Genomic DNA, 17,490 nt, shown 5'->3' on the forward strand with positions numbered 1-17,490 from the left:
AACGGAACTGGAATGTCAGGCAGAGTCGGAATTACATTTTATGAGGCGATTCATGTCATATTTTCCTGCAGGATGTAAAAGAGAGCGCAGCGCTCAGTCCTAATAGGGAACATTATCATATGTATTACAAATTTACATCTGAGTCCCTCTGGAAAATTGGCTTTTTATAGTACAGTGGCACATTAGATCATGTCATATGACTTTATGAAAAGCCAAGTAGTGAAAATGGATGAGGCAGAGAAACCTTGTGCTCCATTCAGAGTAATATTGGTGCAATATTTACATACGTAATTAGTTTTTATGCTGCCAAGGCTGCCAAGGATTTATGATATATATGAACACTTTTATCTGAGGAGGATTTTGTAGAGGGAAAAAGAAAATGATATTTGATCATCCAATTGACAGGAAATGACAATCCCAAAAATTATGGTAAATATTCCAATTTAAACACTGTAATAAAATCTTTCTGTAGACAGTTGTCTCCAAACAATTTCATCAGAGGCTTTGTTGCCCTGAGCGAGATTGCTCATGCAGATACTTGTGCTGTAAGAGGGCATAAAATTGCTGCGTGACAGTTTTACATTAATTTTCCATGGCTGGTTTTATTACATAAGTGTAACATGCTACGCTCCGTTTTGAATGCAATACACACTGCATAAAAAAGAAGAAATTCATTGAATCCCTGAAGGATTCACCTCAGAGTTATAGACATGGGGAAATTTGAAAAACATTCCTCTTGAAAAGTGATGGAATTAAAGGGAATGGTCTCACTGTGTGTCTGCTGAAAAGAGTGAAAACAGAAAAGTAATGACTGTGCAATATTCAGACAAAGCATCAGAGACATTTATCTGGAGAGGAAATTACAAATGTAGAGGCTATGAAATAGCCTCAGGTTCCTGAAATCACAAGACTAAGGATCATCAAGAATTTCAAGCTGTGAGCAAGTTTCTTGGAGACAGTTAAGTCCTGTTTACAAGACAATAGTTCATCGGAGCCTGAGTGTTTTCAAAAAAATTGCATTTTACATGACGACTGCGTCAGCGCGCTTTTGAAAAGCTTCACCTCGGGAGTCGTTTCCAAAAAGTTGTCTCAGTCGCTCCGAACACCTTTGTCAAGTAAATGGACAAAACACAGCCAAAGTTTTGCATTTTCACTAAAACAATCGTCATGTAAACAAAACAGGTAAAATTGGCCAAGACTGATGAAAAATAAAAAGAATTTTTCAAAATGCAAATAAAGAGCAAATAGCCACCATTCATTACCGTTTTAACCTTAACAACTTCCTAACTTGAATATTTCATCCTGTAACTTTAAACTAATAATGAAGTCAAATAAAATGGTGCACATTGTGGTGGACATTGATAAAAGTTTATGTATGATTTCTCATAATCATTATATCTTTACCTCTTTGACATGACATTCGATAAAATACACTGTAAAAAAAACCACTGCTCTTTACCGTGTTTCTTTTCCTTTATCTAGCATGAGCCCAGATCATCAAAGAAGTCATGTTTAATTATTTGAACATAAGGCATTATACAGTAGGCACCACGAGTAAACACATTGTTGTATGACTATTCAATGAATCTTTGTCCATATAGAAATGTTTCTACTTGTTAAATGTGAAACATATCATTACTGTTACGCCCTGTGCTCCTGTGGACATATAGGCGTGCTTGGGGCCTGTCATGTCGTTTGTGCTTGCCCTGTCTCACCTGCTTCTGTCTGCTCCTCATGTTCTCCTGCCTGGTCACCTGCCTCGTTACCGCCCTAATGTGTTGCACCTGTGTCTCCCCTATTCAAGTCCTCCTCCCCTTGTTTGTCTTGTCAGCTATTTGTGGGTCTGTCCATATGTTCCGTCCATGTACCATGCCTGCGCCAGCTCAACTCGGAAATAAAGGAGTTTTGATCAACCTGTGCTGCCTGCCCTTGGGTCCTTCCACCACACACCGTGATAATTTTAATCAGATACAAATGATTTTTTTTTTCCTGCTTTTAAAGCCATAAAAGTTTGAAATATACTACAAAAGCAGGGATGTATTTTCCAGTTCCAAACTATTTAAATGAGAGCCTTTAATTTTGTTTTCTGCAATTCTGACTCAGGCCTTGAACTGCACTTACTGCGGAAAAAAAAAAAGCTTATTTTGTGGATGAAGGTCTTTGTTGATGCTGTATCAAAATTTGACATTGCATCAAACTCATCATCGATAAAAAACTCACTTATAATTTGTGTTCTTTGCTTTTTTAATGGTTTGAACCTAACATTGTGCAAACAAAGAAACAGTTTTCTGTTGTCACAACAGTTGATGCTCCATGTCCACGTAAAGCTTTGTGTAAAACCTGTAAAAACTGGTGTTGATGGCCCATTTACACATTTTTAGGTGAAAATGAAGAAAGTGTGTTGCATTTTGAGAGTCCATTTATAAGACAACATTGCTCAGAGCCACTGAAAACACAAATTTAAGAGAAAATAGCTTTCAAGGTGGAATTTTTTTGAAAATACAACTTCCGAAAACATTGTGGTTTCATCTCCATGTGGAAACGCTGCTATTGCACATCTGCATGAATGTCCGTGTACTTCCATTGTTAGTGTTTGTAGCCTGTAACTCTCTGTGTGGATGACTTTATTGCAAAAACAAACAACAACCTACATTGTAGTGAAAACATGAAACTTGCACAGCAGGCAATCTCCATCTCCATAATCTCTTGTAAATAAAGAAATAAGTAAAGATGCACATATGCACTCTGCATGATTCGTCAATGGTGTGTAGTGGTTAGCACTACTTCACTGGTGTGACATTTCCTTGATTTGATCCAGACTTCATGGAATTCACAGGTTCTCAAACTGGATATGTTTACAGTTTTCTGTCAAATTCCCCAAAATATTGCAATTTAATCATTCTAAATTTTCTATCAGCCTGAATGTGAGTGTGTGTATCCCCTGTGTTGTGATTTTGTGATGCATTTATCCACAGTGTGCCCTGGCCTTTCCCAGTGTTACCTGGTATCAGCTTCACTGCTCCACAACTGGACTAAATAGAAGGTTTCATTAAAATAGGCTTTAATTTGAAATCATTAGTATTTTAAGATGTAATTGTTAGTTTTTTGCTAAAATATAGATATTTTCACAATTTATAGTCTGCTCTCTGTTGCATCATAACAAAGCAAAACCATAACTAAAAGGTTATTATGGCATTTTTTTTACCTGTCCGGCCCACTCAAGATGAAAATGTTCTTTACGTGGCTGGAGAACCAAAAGGAGTTTGAAACCTCTGGTTTAGAAAATTCTGAATATACAACTAATGTGTCTGTTGATCCGTAACAGCCTCTACTTCTGATATAGAAATAACAATAATAATAATAGTAATAATAATAACTCTCACAACATCCCTATAATTAAAAAAAAAAAAGGAAAAAGCTCACTGATATCCTACAAGTGTCACATTTTCTCTTTTCCACTATTTTCCTACTGATCCTTCTGAAGGTGTTTCTCTTCGTGGAACTTCTCTTAGCTGTAGTTACGAGGGCGTTGCTGACTTTCCCTCTCTGACAGAGCTTGTCGTGGGATAGAGGACGAGGAGGATTAAAAGAATAAAGACAGAGATGCGGCCCGCAGCAGCGGGGAGGTGTTTCTTTGATGGCTAGCGGAGGCAGGAAATCGCAAGATTTATTGTTCTATGTTAAACTGAGAAACTCTCATCGACGCACTTCAGACAGAGAAGTGGGAGGGACGTGTTCGAAAAAACCTGTGTTAGTGTTGTGAATTCACAGCAGAAAAAAGTCTGATATACTGAGAGCACTTTCCAGATGGAGCCTTACAAAACAATGCAATAGTGTATTATTATAAAACTCAGTGTAAATATCTGGAACTGAGCAGCAATAGCAAGTTTATTTGAGAGTGAAATTAAAAGTGAAGTCATCTAGTTTATGGAAATATGCAATGAAAATGAAAACTGATGCCAACACAAGCTGATTTTTTTCAACAGTTGGCAAGAAAAAATGCACTAAAATTAAATTAGCAAACATCCAAACTGCGATTCATTATTATTTGTTCTGTTGTTTATTCTAAAGTGCTGTATTGGTCTGAATTTAAGACAGATGAGCCTGACTTTTACCAAACAAATATTAGAAACAACATTATGGAGATCAGATCGTGTTTCATGTTTTTTGAAGACATGATCATTTTAAACAGCTGTTATTAATGTTTTTTTTTTTTTTTTTTTTTAACTGCTAATGGGACATCAACAGACCTGTGACTGCACACAGACACGCCTGAAAACTGCTCAGCTATGGCCTGGTCGCAGTTTTAGGTGCAGTTGCCAGTTTCTAATGTTCTCAGGATATTTACAGATTTCCTGTCTCACTGTTCATCATCACTAACAACCAAAATCCATTGATCCCTGATTAGTTCACACATTTCTCTTATAACCTAATGAAATTAGATGAATTCCTACACAAATATTTTTCCAAAATTTCCTTCTTTTTCTTTCAGTGTCAAGAAAAAAATGACATAATGTAATTCAACTCTGAGAGGTGGGGAAAATCATCACAAATGGCACTTGGGTCATTTATAATTCAAGCATCTGAGCACTTTTCTGAGCTCTTTACACCCGTTTTTATTTCAGATGAGTGGCTGATTCAGCTATTCAGTCATGCCTTCATTTCTGAGAGCAAGGAAGAAATAATCAAGAGTACATTTTTTTCTATACCCAGTCACTGTATGGCAATCTGCCCACCATAGATTCTTTCAGCTTGTTATGTGGAAGAAGGGAGTTTTGCTGCTGCTTTGTGGGATCATTGAAGGCTTTTCGAGATAAATGTTTCTAATTCCACCTACTGTCACATTCATGGTTTCAGCATGTTTTCTTCGGTCATCAAATATGCAGAAGCCCTGACTTTAATCTTCCTGACATGCGAGTGTGCTGCTCGTGTCCCGGCGTCCTCACGTCTCAGGCCGCTTGTTTCCTCCGTGTGGGCCAAAGGATTGGGGAAAGCTTCGTATCACCGCTGGGGTTCGGAGAATGCTCGTGTTCCCTTTACATCACTACAAAATCTTTGACCTATAAATGTGTTTTTGGGTCAGCAGAGAAATGTTGACAAGATGTGAACACACTGTTTGATAACACAAAACCTTCTGTGTCTCTTCACTTCAAAGCTTGTGCTCTACGTATATTTTTAAATCAGCTGATCAGCTGAAAGTGTTTCCTTTACCTAGTGTTTAAATTGTAATATTTAATATGCAGATGACACTATCATAGTCTTCCTGATAGATATTACCCCATTATTAATGAGTTTAGAAGGGATTTCTGAAAATATCTATCATAAATGAATCATGAAGTGTCATATTTTCTTATAAAAATGCAGAAATTGCTATAATGAATTAATTATTGAACGAGTTTCAACTTTTGATCTAAGAGCTCACTAATGGGAAACCTTCACTGAGCAGAAAGAAAGAATGAAAGACTCAATGACAAAATATGAACAAATACACGAAAATTACATAAAATAGAAATATGCCAATACACTTTACTGTATGAAACACTGACTGACTGGTTTTTAGGTTGCTTGGTTAAAGTATAATTGCTAATAATATTTGCAGTTAATTAGATTTGCTACTTCAGAAATATCAATCAAATTGGATTAAAGAAATTATTTTTTTCAAATATTAAAACTGTTTTTGAACTGTTTATCTTTCAGTCTGAAGATTTTTCTATTCATTCATCAGAAAGCAAAAGGCTGTCTTCATTTAAATACATATTTTGATGAGGAAGTAATCAAAAACCAAGATGTTTACTTGTGAAAGAATACATTAATCCTTTACAAATTACAGCTGGTATTTAAAATGGGTTGAAAGGTAAACACTTCAGTTTTTTAAGCTCTAGTGCGCTCTGAAGGTCACTTCAGTCGAGTACAGTCCCATGATCAACGACGAGATGTGACGCATACAGATTTGAGTTCCGTCCTCCTGTTGCCGATCGTACTCGATGATGACTTTTACTGCAGTGCCACAAACTGCTCTAAAGAGCCCTCCAACATGATAATGGCTCTTTAATGAGCCACTCATTAAAAGTCTCATTAAAAAGCTCTATAGAGAAGAGACACAAGAGAAATGTTTTTATAATAACACAGTGATCATCCCGGAGTATCCTCCTTTTCCCCTTTTATGCATGAGAAGGAGCCTTGTACCATCTGCTATTAAAAGCTGTGAATTTAAAAGAAGCTCTTGCTACACTGCCTGCGATTCAGTTTTACTGCCTCAATCAGAGCCTCCGCCGAGATTTACCAGGCTCACGTACAGAGAACAAGGTCTGATTTCCCAAAAGCATTCGTCATAAACGCTCCGTTAGTCTTGTTAGTGGAAGAAAGACTGTTGATGTTCAATATTTAAGCTGAATTCCCAGCCCGGGATGCAGAAGATAAACTGATGAGCTCTGTAGTTAACATTTCAAAATCTGGTGACAGAAAATCGAAATGGACCACAGGCGTATCTCAGTAACTCATAAAACATCTTTTGAAATCAGAAAGCGACTGCATCCAGTGTGTGTGTGTGTGTGTGTGTGCGCATTTGTGCGAGGATGATAAAATGCAGAGGTTGAAGGCATGTTTTAAAGTAGTCTCACTTTGAAGTGCATGGGTTTTGTAACAGGAATCATATTTTGGGGGGAGTTACATCCAATTTAATGCAAGTCTGCCTTAAATAAAGATAGGTAAATGTCATTCCCCCATAAGGCATGAAAACATGGATGTGTGTCTGTGTGTTGTAACCTGTTAACTGGGATCACACTCAATCAGTTTCTGTGTGTTTGAGCTACGTGATGAGAGCGCATTTCAATTCCGATTTATGTTTTAAGGTTGGAATGAGCACAAGTCGGAGCGGTAGTCATGGCACATAGTGTGAATGTTTTGGAAAGTCGTTGCACAACCTGTGTGCGTGTGTGTGTGTGTGTGTGTGTGTGTGTGTGTGTGTGTGTGTGTGTGTGTGTGCGCGCGCGCGCGTGCGTGCTTGCATTTCCCTTTAGTGACAGAGTCATGCTGATGTTGAGAGGTCACTTCTTTTCTTGTGAGATAGCTCCAGTCTCTGTGAGTCAGGTATGAAAGTGTCTTCATTTTAATGACGGCTTAGTTTGAAGATTTTAGTGTGTGTGTGTGTGTGTGTGTGTGTGTGTGTGTGTGTGTGTGTGTGTGTGTGTGTGTGGGGTTGACTGTGTGTGAGAACCAGGATGAGCACTGCAGTGAGAGAAGGGAGTAAAATAAGACAGAGTGAAGGAGTCTGTTTGAGTCATACCTTTGACTCTCAGTCCAGAACATTTTTATGACAACTTCAGTGGCAGAGCGGAGCAGAAGAAGTGTGTACGTTTGTGCATTTGCACATAAGAAGGTACGCAGCTGCAGAGAGCGAGTCGTACTGAGTCAGATCTCTATTTCCCTCTGTCAGAATATTTTCCTGACAGCTCCGGTAGAAAGGAGGTAGAGAGACAAAGATGAGATGACAGACTGGATTTACTTAATGCCAACTTCAGTCACTCTGTGCAGAGAGCATGCATGTAGGTATTGTACAAGGTTTTTATAGGTGTTCTTCTACTTTTTCCTTCCCATAAAAGCCTCCTTAGATGTCCTCAGACAGGAAACTTAACAATCAAAATGTCAGCTCAGCTCTCAAAGCCGCTGGTCTCACATGACTGATGTGCAATCATGTGACAGCTATCAGTATTAATAACGGACGGAGTGTGTCTTCTGTGGTCCAAGTTGGATGAGTCTGTGTCAGTCAAAGCCTCAGCTTTCTCCTTCTCGGCTGTTATAAGTGGCCCTTGATGATTCTAATATGGTCCATCTATCTCGTAGTCTATTCTTTGATTGCATCGAGTGGTTATCTGAGTGATTGTTGCTTCTGTGTCGGTGCCATGAACGAGTTTGCCCTTCCTCTTCTGACCTCCAGTACGGACGTTGTGATGGAGAGAGCTGCCTGCCTCTCACTGGGAGACTCTCTCTACGTCTGTGTTAACTGGTAATACGAGAAAACACTCTTCGGTATAAATATTAGTGCCCTGACATGATCTGCAGCACTGGGAACGCTTGTGTGAAAACGCTTGATCTCTGCGTTTTTGTTCCAGAAAAGTTTCACATTTACATGGCAAAAAAAAACAGGGATGTTCTGCAACAACAAAATACAGCAGCTGAATTTGTTAAAAGACAATTCTTAGCAGTGCAACAACTTTTTTAGTCTGAATTCTTCTTCCACCACTTGTCAGCAGAAATCCTCTCCAGCAACTGCAGTGTTGTCGGTGAACATTGTGTTTGCTTTGCTGCGTCATGTCATATAGGTCTCAGAAGCCCCAAAAACATAATATTTAAGTTGGTTCACCCCAAATTCATCCTTTGTTCGGAGTTTCAGTGGTCTAAAAAGTCGCTCTGATAGGCCCTCCTCAGAACAGGCTGTTTCTGAGCCTGCTTACCGGCATGCACTTGAACACATCTGGCCAAGCCCACTCACACACACACACGGTTAGGGCACAGTCAAGGGGAGGAGTGAAATCCCCTTATTTCAGGATAAGCAGGCCCAACTCAAATTCGACCATTTCAGCAAGCATTTTCACAAAATGTGGTAAGACACGGAGGAAACAGACAATTTCAAATTTGAACCTCATAATGAGGCTACGGCAACACATACTACTATAAGAAACTCTTCATTAAGTGAAAAAAGCATGATATGTCCCCGTTAAATCTAATTTCTCTCTAGATTGCTGTTAATTCTAAGAACTGGGGTGAAAAAGATTTTTTTGGTTAAAAAGTTTAAAAGCAATTTTAGATTGATGAGGGGAAGTGTTAAAAGCTCAAAGGTGCATTAAGGAGTTTGCACGTTTCATGAGAAACTGCAGCTTAGTGAAACACTCGTGCCTGTGGCTTGAAGAGGGGAACTCCTTCCTCGCTCTTTTAGTAGCGCTCAAGTCAAATTTAAGTTTCTTTTGCCTGGTGGGGTCTGTGCTGGAGTTGCGGCAGTGCTAGAAGCCGGTCTTTTCTTACTTTATGGAAGATCCATCCTCAATACTGCTCGGTTGCTGCTCGTTAAGCATCTGGCGGAGTAATGGTGGGCAAAATGAAACTTAAGGATATCAGGTCAGTGGGAGCACACATTGCGTCACATCATCTCAAATTCTTTGCAAAAAATATGCTGGTGCCGGACCGGCACTGCAACTTTAAAGTGACAATTTAGCGCTGTTAGAGGTACTTGCAATGAATATGTCAGGGCACATTGTACACATAATTGAATATTTGTGGTATATATTTATGGTGGAAAATAAGTATTTTTAAAGTTGAAAAACTCCTTAATGCACCTTTAAGTCGGGGTCTAAATGCGTACCAATTGACTACAACATAGCTGACTGTAGTCTTAACTCATGTCTACATTACAAGTTTCTCAGACATACTTGTTCAACTTGTAAGCCATACTTCCCAATTCTGGCCCAGTTATCAATAACAGCTTGTTCTGCTCTTAGAAGTAAATGCTTGATCAATCATTCATAACTTAAAAGTTGAAATTTAAAGACTAAACTCAATTGAAGGAAAGCTTTCCCATTTTGTTGTAATTTTTCGAGACTTGTCTGTATCCTCCAGTTTTCTCCTCTTGAAATATTGGAAAACGTCCTACATGAAGTGATGAAGGTGCTCCTGAACGAGGGTCATGTTAGATTACATTAATGAATTGTCACTTTATTTTCGCCACCGCTTATTTGCGGCTTTTAAATCGTGTTATTGGCCGGCATCCAAGTCATAACTGGAAAACTGAAGTTTCTCCAAATGTTTTATAATGTGCATGGCCTGCCTTTGACTCATAATGATGACGATGAATCAGATTTACCGTATTTAGTGTGGCAGTGAAGGGACTCAGTGTTTTTATCAACACAAGTAATCATGAGGCCAAATGAAGTTGTGACTCTTTGAACATCATCAATAGTGTTTGAATCGATTCACTAGTTACTTTCTTTAAAAAGCAACTGAACCACTTTACTAGTTAAAAATGAAGATTTGGTAGCTTTGTGTACATCGGTGTCATTTCTGAATCACTTTGTAAGTTCATCGTGGTTCGAAGAAGACGTCACACTTCATGGAAAAAACAAAACAGAATTATAACATTTAGTACAAAGAAGAAGTGTAAACAAAACAGTTGAGATAAAATACCAACATACAGACAACTTTTAAAGGTCAGCTAATGGTTTTTGAATCCTGCAGATACAGCTTCAGATAATCTTAATGCTAATGATCATATTCAGTGAGTGGGAACGAGAGAGACAGCAGCTCCTCAGATATCATGGAAAATTCTCTAAATGTGTCATTTATTATCAGTAATCAGTTACTTGTGCATTACTGCTAAAAGTAGTTGAAATAGAATATCGAGGCCCCGTTTACATAACGATTCAAATGAAAACACATTGATGTCGCATTTTCTTGTTGGAAAAGTTTTGTGTTTACAGGAAATAATGTCATTTCATGGCAGAAACACTGAAAAAGATATAGTTTTCATGTAGGGTAATCAGTGGGTGTGAGCTGTTTACAAAAAGTTGCATTTTCAGTGACTCCAAACACAGTTGCTATGTAAGCCGAAATCTGTTTTGTGACAGGGGCCCTAATTCTCATTCAATTCCTAATTTCTCATTTACCCTTTACTGACCCGCCCGGGACAGGCACTGGGTCTAATGTGGCCTTCAGGACATAAATGTAATGAGCAAGTCTCATCGACAGTACACTGCAGTGATGCAGCATTATATGTAGGGTTCATGTTAACAAACATGCTAAAATGATTCCCTCCTCAGGGATAAAACAAGCCTGTGTCCATGCATCTGTGCATTTGTCAGTTTCTTTTCTAATTGTCCTTAATGCCTTTAAGCAGGGAGCTGGTGTATGAGTGCAGCCAACAACATGTATTCTCCGTCTCCCTCGTCTCCACCCCTGTGGCCTCAGCATGTGCTGGGCAGCGGGCCCAGCAGGGTCCTCCTTGCTTTTCCGTATCATTGATAATCGACCGGCTCGGGGACTGGAGGAGTAGAAAGGCACAGCAAATGCTATCCTGCCACTGCAGCTGCTCCTGGCTGCCACAGCAACTGGGGCAGAAAATCAGACTTATCGCCTTGTCATAATCAGCATCATGGCTTCCGATCTCGCCGACCCTCGGTGTCCCTCTGCCAGCATTGTTTTGTCTGCTTCTATTTTTGTACATTATTTATTTGATCCTATCTTTTTGGATGCTAATTTGCAATGACACACCTGTTTATATCTAGCCCTGTTGTTCCTAACCATCTGAGACATGCCGTTTGTGTTTCTACAGACTGGAGTTTACATTAGCAGCACAAAGCTCGCACTTGTCTGCAGATTTAAGGCTGATAATAATTTTTCCATTTCTTTTCAGGTTTAATCCATTTAGATTCTTCCTTATAAATCTCTGGTGAAAAAAAAATTGGTTGTTTCTGTTTTACATGCAACAATTAACATTCAAATTGAAAAAAAAGAAACAGCTGTCACCCATTATTGAGGAGAAGCAAAAGCAGAAGGTTTAAAAAAGCATTTAAGAAAGCAGGTAGCTTTTTGCTCACACCTGTTGTAGTAACGGTTACAGCAAGAAAAAGGATAGAACAAAGAACAAGAACAAGCAATAAACTAGAATTTGCCACTCAGAGAGCGCAGACCTCCGCCAACAATAATAAGAACACCATATATAATAAAACAACATTGTGACCGGGGGTGTGATCGGAGCAGAGCACTGCGGCATGCGGCGTGCAGTATGCAGCGTGCAGCGTGCAGCGTGCGGCATGCGCATGCTGCACAGGCCCCCTGTTGGCGGGCCTGCCCAACTATGTCAAAGACTGCCCTATCTCTCAATGATAAAGAATCCTTTAAAAAAATTCCTGGATCCAGACAGTGATCCGGATCATCACCAAAATTTAATGGATTCTAAGTTAGCCCAAGACCCTCCTTTCCACAAAGTTTCATTGCAATCCGTCCATAACTTTTTCCGTAATGTTGCTAACAAACCAACAAACCAACAAACCGACGTGATTACATAACCTCCTTGGCGGAGGTAACGAGTTGATGTCAGATAGCAAGCTAATAAATATGTTATTGGAATGGAGTTGGGAGCACAGACCACAAACTTTTGATTCTGTGCAGTCGATCCTGCGACAGGTTAAAAAGAGAGGACGGAGCAGAGAGAGCACAGACTCCACAAGACGAGACATATCTAGTTTTCATTTATATGTTAAGGTTTTCAAGCGAAAATGCAAAACTGTCTTCATGTGTTGGGTGTCTGTTTACATGATGGTTGGGATTTTTTTTTTTTTTTTTGGCTACTGACGATTCAACCACAACATAATAAATTGATCAAAATGCAGGTTATGGATCTGATATTTTAATAAATTAACAGAAATGCTTTCAGTTTGAAATTGTCGCACATTGTTTTTGAAAAGAAGAGGTGAAGAGCCCAGAATCCATCTCCTCACCATGGTTTTCCCTGATGGCTCTCCTCTCCCAGGAGAAACTCATTCCAGCTGATCACGCAATCATCGCTGGCTGATTGTGCTGGGTGAAGTGGCTTCACAGCCCTTTTATCATCCCCCTCAGCTGTGTAGGGGGTTGTTTGAACATGGCTCTTTGAGTCCTTCACCTAATACATGATTTAGGAGAGATAAGACTTTAAAATAATAGAGATAAAAAGATATTTAGCCATCAATAAGTGATACATTCAATAAAAATATCAGGAAGAAGGTGGTTGAGAAGGAGAAACTCGTTGGAAAATTGTGAAAAAGAAAGAAAAGAAACAACCCGCCCAGGTGTTTTGGGAAAGATAATAGCATGACATAATATGAGTGTGACAAATGGCAGCAGCTGAAGCTGCTGGCAGAAGCTGTAGTCTGGATTCACATGGATGTCATCTTAGTCTGATATTTAGCTGCTTATATGCTTATGCTGCAGTGCACAGAGTTCAGCGTGATATTGAGCTCATGCATCATGTGAAATAACCTAATAACATCTTCAATACGTTTTTTTTTTTCCCAAATAAATCCACTCTCCTACATATCCCACAATGCCATGTGTGTGACCAATACACACACTGCTCACTGCCATTCGCCCCCCTTGTACAATATTTTCAGAAATAAATGGAAATGTAGCGGATTTATAGGTCAGGATGCAGCAAAGCAGTCCTAATGCATTATGGTTCCTCCACCATGCTGAGCTGTTGGTCCGGTCTTCATTTCCTTGTAATTTTAATAATGCCGTCTGTAAACAAACTGTTTCTTAAGCATTGATGTTGCTGTTTTTGCCTAATCGTTCCATTTAACATTTTCCCGGAAGGCCTGCGGTTTGTCCAGGTTCAGTCTGTGTCTTTTCCTCAGCAATAGCCTCTTCCTTGGTTTTTGGTGCCAATTTTGGTGACCATTACTGTATATAGGCAGATGAATGGGAATATATGAGCAAACGGCCACTGGCCCAGCCTCCTGTTTGGGTCGTGGTTTAGCGTTCTCTTGCTATTTCGACTGAAAAGGCCAGTGAACACATACTGACGTGTGAGTGCTTAATGGTAGTGCAAATGACCAGAGCATGGCGATTTGTTTCTGCGTGTGTGTGTGTGTGTGTGTGTGTGTGTGTATGTGGCCAGGTGTGTGTTTGCTGTGTGGTTCATCATCGCATTCATCCACATTTACAAACAAACACATTCAACATTTTTCAATTAGAAAGAAACACAGTAATCTAAAATAATGCTGCATTTCTTATCAATGAAGGACAGATGAACTGTTGTGATTCAGTTGAAGAAGAAAGACTGGAAAATAATTTCTCTGTTAAAAATTCCTCTGGAATTTGGGTAATGTTTAAAAAAAAATGATGTTTTTCTTACATAATTAACACATTGCTCTGCCGACCTCCCCTCAGCGCTGATGACCTTAAAGTGAACTCATTTTCTTAATTAACTTGGATTAGAAGTGGAATGAGACTAATTACTGCAGTAGTCTGCTATTTAAATGCCGTCCAGAATCCACATTTACCTTAACAAGGCTCTTGAAGTATCCATACTCAGCTTGTTGCATGAATGCAGGATGGTTTGTTTGGGTGTTCGATACATAGGAAGGTTGTGTCTACTCCAAAGACGTGTGTGTTTGGTCTTTGCGTGTGTGTGTGTCGGTGTGTTTTTGCCTCGTGGAAGAGCCTTGGCAGTGGCAGAGCAGTGATCAGGTGTCAGATTAAGACGGCATTAAATGAGATAAGGTAACCAAAGCCACCAGAGTTGCACATTTTCCAGCATGTGACCTGCATTCATGAAGCGAGCGCAGCCTGTGTTTGTGCGGATTGCGAGGGAGACCTTAAATCCGATGCAGTGCTGGTGTGTGGGTGCTGAGTGATTCACCTTGCAGTTCCTCTTCCAGCTGCCGTTAGCTCAAACTTAATTAGGGGAGAGAAAGCAGGAGTCCATCTTCTTCACCGGCTCGCCATGAGTTGTTTACGAGTCAACCAACTGCTTATTTGATTGCCTGAATAAATGACACAAAGCAAATGAACGTGAGCTCGCGGCACTCCGTCAGATGGTACGGCTGTCGGCCCTTTGCACCTCGATAAATCACCCAGCCCGCCCCCCCTTCACACTCTTCACACTGACAATGCATTTTATATTACACATGAGGGAACTAAAACTGCTCTTCCCATTGTAAAACCTGATTATATTCATGCATGTCCAATTTTCTCCCCGTTACATCGTCATTAACAGGCAGCAGGAGCGTATTGAACCAGGAGGAGATGTATATTTCTCAATTTCCCAACAGTGTATGGAAACTCTCAGCGAGATCGATAGCTCGATCACCCCGTCTGCTCGGCTTGTACGGCAGGTAATTAGATAGCTTGTGCTACAGTAAGTGCTCATCCTCACCACTTCACCTTTTATCAGCGAAAGGTGATAGCCTCGGGATGACAGCGCACACAAAATAATTGCACAGGCATCTCCAGCGTTGTGTCTTCAGGCTCGCACCAGAATCCACGATGCCCACATACATTAAGACGTCTGATCAGATTTGCTTCCAGGATGTGACGCAGTCGAGAGTGCAATATTGTTCCACGTGCGTTGGGATGCTTATGTTCACTCCACTGCACGGTGTCTTTATATCATTAGCACTGGATTCAGTTATGCCTGAAATGTTCTCTGAGCTTTGTGCCTCACCCACAGTCTCCTCCGACAAAGAGAGCGCAGGCTGGCACGTATAGCCGGACGTGGCATGCCACGGCACGGCACGACTGAGAGAGTGCAGAAGGCACGAAGCATCAAACCACTTCTCGCTGATGAGTTATGATAATGCACCGCCTATAAAGTAGTGTGACGGGCTTCTTAGAGGAAGCTTACAGGTCACTGCTTCCTGAAAGATGATCTCCTGTCATTTATCAGAAGCTAAAGTGCTTCGCAGCATCTTTAAGTGTTGCTCATCAAGTAAGCCCTGTGCGTCATTATAATCCAGAGCTTTTTCTCTGAACAACTTGTTTCAGGGCCTTTGGATTCATGTTTTTGAGCACTGAGGATAACGTGAAGAAAGCATGTTGAACACTGTCCATCCATACATACTAGAGATACTGATGCCACTTTTTCAAAGGTTCAAAAGTGCGAGTACAAACCTGTCTCTGTACCGATCACATTCACCCATTCTTACAAACACTGACTCTCAAATGGAGGCAGTTTGGGGCTCAGTGTCTTGCTCAAGAACACTTCAACACGTAGACAGACAGGGAATCGAATCGGCGTAAAAACATGCATGCACAAGAAGAATACGCACGGAGGAAGATCCAACTGTGAGACACCAGCATTAACCACCATCACACTGTGCAGTCCCATGCGGAGTTCCACTTCCATCAAAATAGAAGTGTATTCCAAAGTTCAGCAAAATCAATGCTGGCACAATCCCAGCTAAACAAATAAAGTGTGTATCCCCAAGAGTTACAGGCTTCTTAGTATTAAATGTCTTTTCTTTGTCCTACTATTTTCTGCTCTGAATCAGCAAGCAAACAGTCTGTTAGAGCACAAAGAAAATGCAAAATGACAACTCCTCTGAGGAACCGTTTGATTAATATTTATTTTTATCATAACTCTGTGTTCCCTGCAAAGAATAGCGTCGCTGTTTGATGTGGTTGCAGGTCCACGATAGCATGGTTTGTTTTTTTCCTCAGATCTAACAGCAATCAATCAAGCATATATGATATCTTATAATGCATAATAAGCATATTAATTTCTGAGCAGCATCCAACTGCACTGTACGAGTAAGGCCATAAATTTAAGTAAAAAAAAAAAAAGGTAACACTTTACTTGAAGCCCCCCTGCATAACACATTATAAGTACATTCATAACGTATTATAATGCCATTATGACATGTGTAGCTATAGTTATAAACATTCATAGATGATCACAATGCCAGGACCAAACCCTAACCCTAACCCTAACCCTAACCCTAACCTTAATCCTATGCTGTATACTGCTGTATAGTGAGTTATAAAGCATTGTGATCATGTATTAGTGTTTATAACTACTTATAATGTGTTATAAAGAGGGGCTTCAAGTAAAGTGTTACCAAAAAAAAAATCTAAATTTACAACCAAAACTACTACCTATTGTAAATAAAAGATTATTCTGGCAGCTATTTCTACAATCACAAGAAAAATGTAAGCCTCAAATCTTTTTTTAAAGACAATTAGGAGTTTTTTTCAAGTAAAAACATCGTATCTTATTAAGAATTATATTATTTTAGTGTACTCTCTTTCTGCTTTCATACGTTCAAATCATGAACAAAAAACGGGTTGATGTGTATGGATGAGTCACAAGAACAGGGATCTAAAGTAAAGCAATTCATCTGACACTGTTATTAAGTGAAATACATGGGGCTAATTAATACAGGAGTAAAATCTGATGTGTGCTTATTGATATGTGTGAATCTGTTATGAGATCTGATTTTGTGTACACAGATAAAAATGTGGGTCTACACTCGGTCTTGGGATGCTTGATCATCTGGAGCAGCTTCAGCTTTCAGTTTCAAAGTTTGCTTTACTGGTTTTTCAGCAAAAAGATGCATTCAGCTCTCATTTTTTTCCTCATTTGAAGTCATAATCTGATTAACTTAATCTGTTTTGATCTTTTGACTGATTCATTTTTCTCTTCAGTCTGGCATGAAGCTATTTTTTTCTCTCACAGCTGACGTTGCAAGGTTACTTTTCTGCATAATTCAGTCACTTTTAATGGTATTGTTTTTCTAACATCTGAAATAAATGATATACTTCTAAAGTAAATGCTCAAAGTTAGTGGCTTATTGATGTAAATTTGAATTAAATGCTGACTCAACTATTTTTAAGCCATTAAAAACCCTTGTTTACTTCCAGTGAAACTCATCGTTTTGCATTTTCACTCCAAACATATTTTACGTTTACACTGCAACTTTTTGAAAATGAGGTCAATTTTTTAAATTCAATTCGACCATGTTG

This window comes from Salarias fasciatus, chromosome 6 (genome assembly GCF_902148845.1).
Source record: "Salarias fasciatus chromosome 6, fSalaFa1.1, whole genome shotgun sequence".
NCBI lineage: Eukaryota > Metazoa > Chordata > Actinopteri > Blenniiformes > Blenniidae > Salarias > Salarias fasciatus.